General features: G+C 41.5%; 3 pseudogenes; all 3 read right to left on the bottom strand.

The window, feature by feature from the left end:
* Positions 1 to 431: 431 nt before the first annotated feature.
* LOC148006443 (elongin-B pseudogene) lies at positions 432 to 815 on the bottom strand (annotated as a pseudogene).
* A 3,552-nt stretch (positions 816 to 4,367) lies between these two features.
* Positions 4,368 to 4,751, bottom strand: LOC148006442 (elongin-B pseudogene; annotated as a pseudogene).
* Positions 4,752 to 8,338: 3,587 nt separating this feature from the next.
* LOC148006441 (elongin-B pseudogene) lies at positions 8,339 to 8,697 on the bottom strand (annotated as a pseudogene).
* Positions 8,698 to 9,328: the final 631 nt, after the last annotated feature.

Below are 9,328 nucleotides of genomic sequence, written 5' to 3'. Positions count from 1 at the left end.
GGCTAACACATAAAACACATTTAAAAACTTCTATCAATTCTAATACCAATACGCCATGTATCAAACCAGGACTTTGACTCAGGGTAGAGAGCTTTAGAGATGGACATATGTTAGGCTACAGATTTTTGTTTAACCTTAAGACAAATATCTATCTATCTATCTATCTATCTATCTATCTATCTATCTATCTATCTGCATCTGTTTAGCTCTTTACCCGGAGTCACAGATTTTATTGAACCTTAATTACTGCTAAGTAACATTGGATACTCTAAGTGGATCCAGGGACTAATTTTTCCCGACCTAAGTTTCAATCCATGCATGAAAATCCCCATGTGATTCTCATAATCTCTGTACTCTCCTTTTTTTTGTTTTTAGACAGCCAAATCTTTTTTTATTGGGGAGTGGGTTTCTAGGGGGTAGGCCTGGGGCCCTCACTGCACAGCTTGTTCATTGGCACTGCCTCCAGAATCCTGTGGCTTCATCACATCTGGAAGCTCCGAGGGCTGGAGAAGGGTTCAATAAGCAGCGCTTCAACTGTGTCATCTGCCCGAAAAGCCAGGCCCACTGTGGCTGGGGGCTGTGGCCTTGCTGTCTGACTGGTGAAGCCACATTCGCCCAGAGTTTTTCCATCATTGAGGAGCTGGTCGTCCTTGTACAGCCGCTGCTCCTCTGGCGGCTGCTTGATGATGCCCTCGACGATGCACTTCAGTTCGAACACCGTGCTCGACTCCTTGGCGTCCGTAAAGATGGTGGTGGTCTTGTGGCGCCGGATCATGAGAAACACATCCATGCCGGCGGCTGCTTCTGGCTCCACCCTCTGTACTCTCCTTTAGACAAACTTAAACATCTTCTATCAAGTCTAATACCAAAAACCAATTTAAAATTCAGGACATTAGCCAAAATGCATCCATCTGTTCAGCTCTCTACCCAGAGCAACAGGTGTTTAATTAACCTTCATGTCTTCCACAATATATGTCTGTATCCACTCTGACCAGAGTTAAAGGTATTTATCACAACTCTCTACTTAGATAGGGAAAAATTGTTCACTAACTCCAAGTACCAAACTCTGGTGAAAATCACCACGTGTTTCAAGCAATGTCTTTGCTCTCTTCTTTGTAAAATTGAACTTAATCACCTGTTAATAAAATGGTCCTTACTAAGCAGCTTGTCTAACTAGGATTTCCACCCAGAATTCCTGTGGAGCCCACGTTAAAAGAAATATGAGTATCATGAAAGATTTTAGAAACAACGCACTTTAAAGAGCAGCTTTAAATCTCTAACTCTATGACTTGCCATTACTTGTCACACAGCAGGGAATCTACAATGTGCCAGCCCAGGGTGCTTCTCTGTTTCTTTGTTTAAATTCCTAATATTGAGATATCACATGGCTTATCATGGTGCTGACTTCCTCTTCTTCTTCTTTTTTTTTTTTTTCCAGGGCTGGGGATGGAACCGAGGGCCTTGCATTTGCTAGGCAAGCGCTCACCAGTGAGCTAAATCCCCAACCTGCCCTCGACTTCTTTAGAAATGAAAACTTTCAACTCTTTGGCTTATCAGTGGACTGTTGCTCAGTGGGCCGGTTTGCTGTCTGTTTATGCAAAAGTATAAAATCTAAAAGGCTGCTGTTTTCCCCATCAAGGTTCTGCACCTCAATACCCCAAGATATCTGATGGAAATCTTAATTATCAGCCAGGAAAACATCATACCTGCTGTGCGCCATCCCATACAACACAGCCAAAGGCTTCTCTCTGAGCCTGGCAGCAATCTCTCTACCTATCAGTTTCCCAAGTCGGTTTCCCTGCCAGACCCACACATCCCAACTCTGTGGCCACAGAGACCATCTGTCCCACATTTTCTTACACTTACATCGCTACATGAAAGGACACACTGCACAACAACCTTTGTCCCAATTTATAAGATATAATTGACCCTCTAAACCTATAAAGCCCAATTTACATCCATCCCTTAAAATTATTTGTAACAACCTGTAAAGGTGCAGCAGGGAATCTTAACTTCACCCACCATATAGTCCTGCACCGGCTTCTCTCCCTCTCACCCCCATCTCTTCCCCCTTTCCCATCTGGTCTCCTCCTCTCCCTTCAACATTTTTCCCTGCCCATCCTTCCTTCTCATTCAATGACAAGCCTCCTTTTGCCTTGTAAATGTCTCACCTGTGACAACATCCCACATTTCACCATTTTGATCTAATTACAAAACTTTTCTCTCAAATACAACCTGAACACAACTATTAACGTGTTGTAATTAAAAGCATAAAGTAAATCTAACATCCAGTCCAACACTGTCAGATGAGCAGAACATTCAGTTATCCATTCCATGTTTAGAAAGTCTTAACATCCATATTGTATTTTGGCTACCTTTATACTATCTCATAAATCTCCAATGATATATAATATATATATATATTCATGTATATGTATATATATATATATGTTCAGAGTTAAACAGCCTCATAAGCTATGAGCCTATAATCAGTCTTCAACCCCCTCAGAAATCTGAGAATGGCCAAGTATCTACACACATAGGAAGCCTAAAACACCTTCTAGAACTGAGAGGTTGTAGAGAGCACTCTCCACCAGCACAGTACCCTGTTAGCAACACGTGAGGGAAGACTTCAGCCTTCTGGCCCCAAATCAACTGACAGACTGTGGAAATGCAGATGAGGAAGGGCTGTTCACCCTGTCTTGGTTGGGCTTATCAGTCAACTATTCTGCATGACTTGTCCTTTTCTGGACAGTATTAGTGTGCAGATGAAACAGGCAGCTTTGTGCAGTGGCTGCCTTGCCACAAAGTATGGCATCACCTGGAGGTCGAGATGTTCAAATTCTTCATTAAATCAGGGAAAGGGAACGGTTAGGAGCAGATATGTCTCAACAAAGGATAAATAATTTTAAATCTCAAATTTTGTGGATTTCTGACGTTTTTGAAGAACATCGATCTATATAAAGTAATCTGGACTGTTGTCTCCAAATCCTAAATATTATCTTGAAAGTTTCAAGTGTCAAACTCAGAGTCATGAATTTGTTATTTGTCTCTTAAATCAGAGGTGTAATCATCTCAGATCTTTGTAATGACATCAGTAGAAGGACTGACTCTAAAACTTGTACTTTTACAATTTTTCGTCAAATAAATTGTATACCAAAGCACAGATATGATGCTAGCTTAGTTACCACATGAGATTATGACTGTATAACCCTATCTACTTCCTCCCAGTTAAATAACAACCATTTCTAAATTCCTCATAAAAACCGCTTCAGAATAATCCCTTTCAGCCCCCCAAAAGTCTAGGGAACTGGGACGAAGACTCTTCTGTAACTTCTTCAAGCTGTACATGGGCATTGAGATATCCTTGTGGGTAGGGGGTAGGAATAATGAAGCACATGCTGTAGCATGTGTGTCCTGATTGGACCCGCCTGAAAGTCTTTGAGACCAGGAGTCCAAGTAGGCACACTTCTCATCATACAACTCTCAAGACAAACGTTTAGGATTCAGATAACTTTTTCTGTTTGATTCTCCTGAATCATTTTTTCAGAAGGTGTACCTCTATCAAATCAGATCAGTAGGACTCTGTGAGGTTTCCAGAGCCTAACCACACTTTGTAAAAGCACAAAGACAAAACATTTGTCCCAAAATACTGTGTTACTCAGTCTGTATCCAAATAGCTTGTATCTTGTACTCTTTCCCAGACTAATAATATAACCATAAAACTCAAAGGCACACCCATTATGACGATTAAATGACTTTTAACACACGAAGTAAGCTAAACATTGAGCCTGATACACTTTTGTACTCTATGATATCAGGAAATGAACCGAATAATCCGGTGGAGCCCACGTTAAGAGAATCTGAGCTTCCTGTTCTGGAATATATCAAAAGTAACAACACACCCTCGCTGGCCGTCATCAACCAGAGCTATGGCTTTTAGCGGCTAACACATAAAACACATTTAAAAACTTCTATCAATTCTAATACCAATACGCCATGTATCAAACCAGGACTTTGACTCAGGGTAGAGAGCTTTAGAGATGGACATATGTTAGGCTACAGATTTTTGTTTAACCTTAAGACAAATATCTATCTATCTATCTATCTATCTATCTATCTATCTATCTGCATCTGTTTAGCTCTTTACCCGGAGTCACAGATTTTATTGAACCTTAATTACTGCTAAGTAACATTGGATACTCTAAGTGGATCCAGGGACTAATTTTTCCCGACCTAAGTTTCAATCCATGCATGAAAATCCCCATGTGATTCTCATAATCTCTGTACTCTCCTTTTTTTTGTTTTTAGACAGCCAAATCTTTTTTTATTGGGGAGTGGGTTTCTAGGGGGTAGGCCTGGGGCCCTCACTGCACAGCTTGTTCATTGGCACTGCCTCCAGAATCCTGTGGCTTCATCACATCTGGAAGCTCCGAGGGCTGGAGAAGGGTTCAATAAGCAGCGCTTCAACTGTGTCATCTGCCCGAAAAGCCAGGCCCACTGTGGCTGGGGGCTGTGGCCTTGCTGTCTGACTGGTGAAGCCACATTCGCCCAGAGTTTTTCCATCATTGAGGAGCTGGTCGTCCTTGTACAGCCGCTGCTCCTCTGGCGGCTGCTTGATGATGCCCTCGACGATGCACTTCAGTTCGAACACCGTGCTCGACTCCTTGGCGTCCGTAAAGATGGTGGTGGTCTTGTGGCGCCGGATCATGAGAAACACATCCATGCCGGCGGCTGCTTCTGGCTCCACCCTCTGTACTCTCCTTTAGACAAACTTAAACATCTTCTATCAAGTCTAATACCAAAAACCAATTTAAAATTCAGGACATTAGCCAAAATGCATCCATCTGTTCAGCTCTCTACCCAGAGCAACAGGTGTTTAATTAACCTTCATGTCTTCCACAATATATGTCTGTATCCACTCTGACCAGAGTTAAAGGTATTTATCACAACTCTCTACTTAGATAGGGAAAAATTGTTCACTAACTCCAAGTACCAAACTCTGGTGAAAATCACCACGTGTTTCAAGCAATGTCTTTGCTCTCTTCTTTGTAAAATTGAACTTAATCACCTGTTAATAAAATGGTCCTTACTAAGCAGCTTGTCTAACTAGGATTTCCACCCAGAATTCCTGTGGAGCCCACGTTAAAAGAAATATGAGTATCATGAAAGATTTTAGAAACAACGCACTTTAAAGAGCAGCTTTAAATCTCTAACTCTATGACTTGCCATTACTTGTCACACAGCAGGGAATCTACAATGTGCCAGCCCAGGGTGCTTCTCTGTTTCTTTGTTTAAATTCCTAATATTGAGATATCACATGGCTTATCATGGTGCTGACTTCCTCTTCTTCTTCTTTTTTTTTTTTTTTCCAGGGCTGGGGATGGAACCGAGGGCCTTGCATTTGCTAGGCAAGCGCTCACCAGTGAGCTAAATCCCCAACCTGCCCTCGACTTCTTTAGAAATGAAAACTTTCAACTCTTTGGCTTATCAGTGGACTGTTGCTCAGTGGGCCGGTTTGCTGTCTGTTTATGCAAAAGTATAAAATCTAAAAGGCTGCTGTTTTCCCCATCAAGGTTCTGCACCTCAATACCCCAAGATATCTGATGGAAATCTTAATTATCAGCCAGGAAAACATCATACCTGCTGTGCGCCATCCCATACAACACAGCCAAAGGCTTCTCTCTGAGCCTGGCAGCAATATCTCTACCTATCAGTTTCCCAAGTCGGTTTCCCTGCCAGACCCACACATCCCAACTCTGTGGCCACAGAGACCATCTGTCCCACATTTTCTTACACTTACATCGCTACATGAAAGGACACACTGCACAACAACCTTTGTCCCAATTTATAAGATATAATTGACCCTCTAAACCTATAAAGCCCAATTTACATCCATCCCTTAAAATTATTTGTAACAACCTGTAAAGGTGCAGCAGGGAATCTTAACTTCACCCACCATATAGTCCTGCACCGGCTTCTCTCCCTCTCACCCCCATCTCTTCCCCCTTTCCCATCTGGTCTCCTCCTCTCCCTTCAACATTTTTCCCTGCCCATCCTTCCTTCTCATTCAATGACAAGCCTCCTTTTGCCTTGTAAATGTCTCACCTGTGACAACATCCCACATTTCACCATTTTGATCTAATTACAAAACTTTTCTCTCAAATACAACCTGAACACAACTATTAAAGTTTTGTAATTAAAAGCATAAAGTAAATCTAACATCCAGTCCAACACTGTCAGATGAGCAGAACATTCAGTTATCCATTCCATGTTTAGAAAGTCTTAACATCCATATTGTATTTTGGCTACCTTTATACTATCTCATAAATCTCCAATGATATATAATATATATATATATATTCATGTATATGTATATATATATATATGTTCAGAGTTAAACAGCCTCATAAGCTATGAGCCTATAATCAGTCTTCAACCCCCTCAGAAATCTGAGAATGGCCAAGTATCTACACACATAGGAAGCCTAAAACACCTTCTAGAACTGAGAGGTTGTAGAGAGCACTCTCCACCAGCACAGTACCCTGTTAGCAACACGTGAGGGAAGACTTCAGCCTTCTGGCCCCAAATCAACTGACAGACTGTGGAAATGCAGATGAGGAAGGGCTGTTCACCCTGTCTTGGTTGGGCTTATCAGTCAACTATTCTGCATGACTTGTCCTTTTCTGGACAGTATTAGTGTGCAGATGAAACAGGCAGCTTTGTGCAGTGGCTGCCTTGCCACAAAGTATGGCATCACCTGGAGGTCGAGATGTTCAAATTCTTCATTAAATCAGGGAAAGGGAACGGTTAGGAGCAGATATGTCTCAACAAAGGATAAATAATTTTAAATCTCAAATTTTGTGGATTTCTGACGTTTTTGAAGAACATCGATCTATATAAAGTAATCTGGACTGTTGTCTCCAAATCCTAAATATTATCTTGAAAGTTTCAAGTGTCAAACTCAGAGTCATGAATTTGTTATTTGTCTCTTAAATCAGAGGTATAATCATCTCAGATCTTTGTAATGACATCACTAGAAGGACTGACTGTAAAACTTGTACTTTTACAATTTTTCGTGAAATAAATTGTATACCAAAGCACAGATACGATGCTAGCTTAGTTACCACATGAGATTATGACTGTATAACCCTATCTACTTCCTCCCAGTTAAATAACAACCATTTCTAAATTCCTCATAAAAACCGCTTCAGAATAATCCCTTTCAGCCCCCCAAAAGTCTAGGGAACTGGGACGAAGACTCTTCTGTAGCTTCTTCAAGCTGTACATGGGCGTTGAGATATCCTTGTGGGTAGGGGGTAGGAATAATGAAGCACATGCTGTAGCATGTGTGTCCTGATTGGACCCGCCTGAAAGTCTTTGAGACCAGGAGTCCAAGTAGGCACACTTCGCATCATACAACTCTCAAGACAAACGTTTAGGATTCAGATAACTTTTTCTGTTTGATTCTCCTGAATCATTTTTTCAGGAGGTGTACCTCTATCAAATCAGATCAGTAGGACTCTGTGAGGTTTCCAGAGCCTAACCACACTTTGTAAAAGCACAAAGACAAAACATTTGTCCCAAAATACTGTGTTACTCAGTCTGTATCCAAATAGCTTGTATCTTATACTCTTTCCCGGACTAATAATATAACCATAAAACTCAAAGGCACACCCATTATGACGATTAAATGACTTTTAACACACGAAGTAAGCTAAACATTGAGCCTGATACACTTTTGTACTCTATGATATCAGGAAATGAACCGAATAATCCGGTGGAGCCCACGTTAAGAGAATCTGAGCTTCCTGTTCTGGAATATATCAAAAGTAACAACACACCCTCGCTGGCCGTCATCAACCAGAGCTATGGCTTTTAGCGGCTAACACATAAAACACATTTAAAAACTTCTATCAATTCTAATACCAATACGCCATGTATCAAACCAGGACTTTGACTCAGGGTAGAGAGCTTTAGAGATGGACATATGTTAGGCTACAGATTTTTGTTTAACCTTAAGACAAATATCTATCTATCTATCTATCTATCTATCTATCTATCTATCTATCTATCTATCTATCTATCAATCTATCTATCTGCATCTGTTTAGCTCTTTACCCGGAGTCACAGATTTTATTGAACCTTAATTACTGCTAAGTAACATTGGATACTCTAAGTGGATCCAGGGACTAATTTTTCCCGACCTAAGTTTCAATCCATGCATGAAAATCCCCATGTGATTCTCATAATCTCTGTACTCTCCTTTTTTTTGTTTTTAGACAGCCAAATCTTTTTTTATTGGGGAGTGGGTTTCTAGGGGGTAGGCCTGGGGCCCTCACTGCACAGCTTGTTCATTGGCACTGCCTCCAGAATCCTGTGGCTTCATCACATCTGGAAGCTCCGAGGGCTGGAGAAGGGTTCAATAAGCAGCGCTTCAACTGTGTCATCTGCCCGAAAAGCCAGGCCCACTGTGGCTGGGGGCTGTGGCCTTGCTGTCTGACTGGTGAAGCCACATTCGCCCAGAGTTTTTCCATCATTGAGGAGCTGGTCGTCCTTGTACAGCCGCTGCTCCTCTGGCGGCCGCTTGATGATGCCCTCGATGATGCACTTCAGTTCGAACACCGTGCTTGACTCCTTGGCGTCCGTAAAGATGGTGGTGGTCTTGTGGCGCCGGATCATGAGAAACACATCCATGCCTGCGGCTGCTTCTGGCTCCACCCTCTGTACTCTCCTTTAGACAAACTTAAACATCTTCTATCAAGTCTAATACCAAAAACCAATTTAAAATTCAGGACATTAGCCAAAATGCATCCATCTGTTCAGCTCTCTACCCAGAGCCACAGGTGTTTAATTAACCTTCATATCTTCCACAATATATGTCTGTATCCACTCTGACCAGAGTTAAAGGTATTTATCACAACTCTCTACTTAGATAGGGAAAAATTGTTCACTAACTCCAAGTACCAAACTATGGTGAAAATCCCCACGTGTTTCAAGCAATGTCTTTGCTCTCTTCTTTGTAAAATTGAACTTATTCACCTGTTAATAAAATGGTCCTTACTAAGCAGCTTGTCTAACTAGGATTTCCACCCAGAATTCCTGTGGAGCCCACGTTAAAAGAAATATGAGTATCATGAAAGATTTTAGAAACAACGCACTTTAAAGAGCAGCTTTAAATCTCTAACTCTATGACTTGCCATTACTTGTCACACAGCAGGGAATCTACAATGTGCCAGCCCAGGGTGCTTCTCTGTTTCTTTGTTTAAATTCCTAATATTGAGATACCACATGGCTTAACATGGTGCTGCCCTCCTCTTTCTTTCTT

Source organism: Rattus norvegicus, chromosome 3, assembly GCF_021556685.1.
Source record: "Rattus norvegicus strain SHRSP/BbbUtx chromosome 3, alternate assembly SHRSP_T2T, whole genome shotgun sequence".
Taxonomy (NCBI): domain Eukaryota; kingdom Metazoa; phylum Chordata; class Mammalia; order Rodentia; family Muridae; genus Rattus; species Rattus norvegicus.
This window is presented reverse-complemented; position numbering and strand designations above follow the sequence as displayed.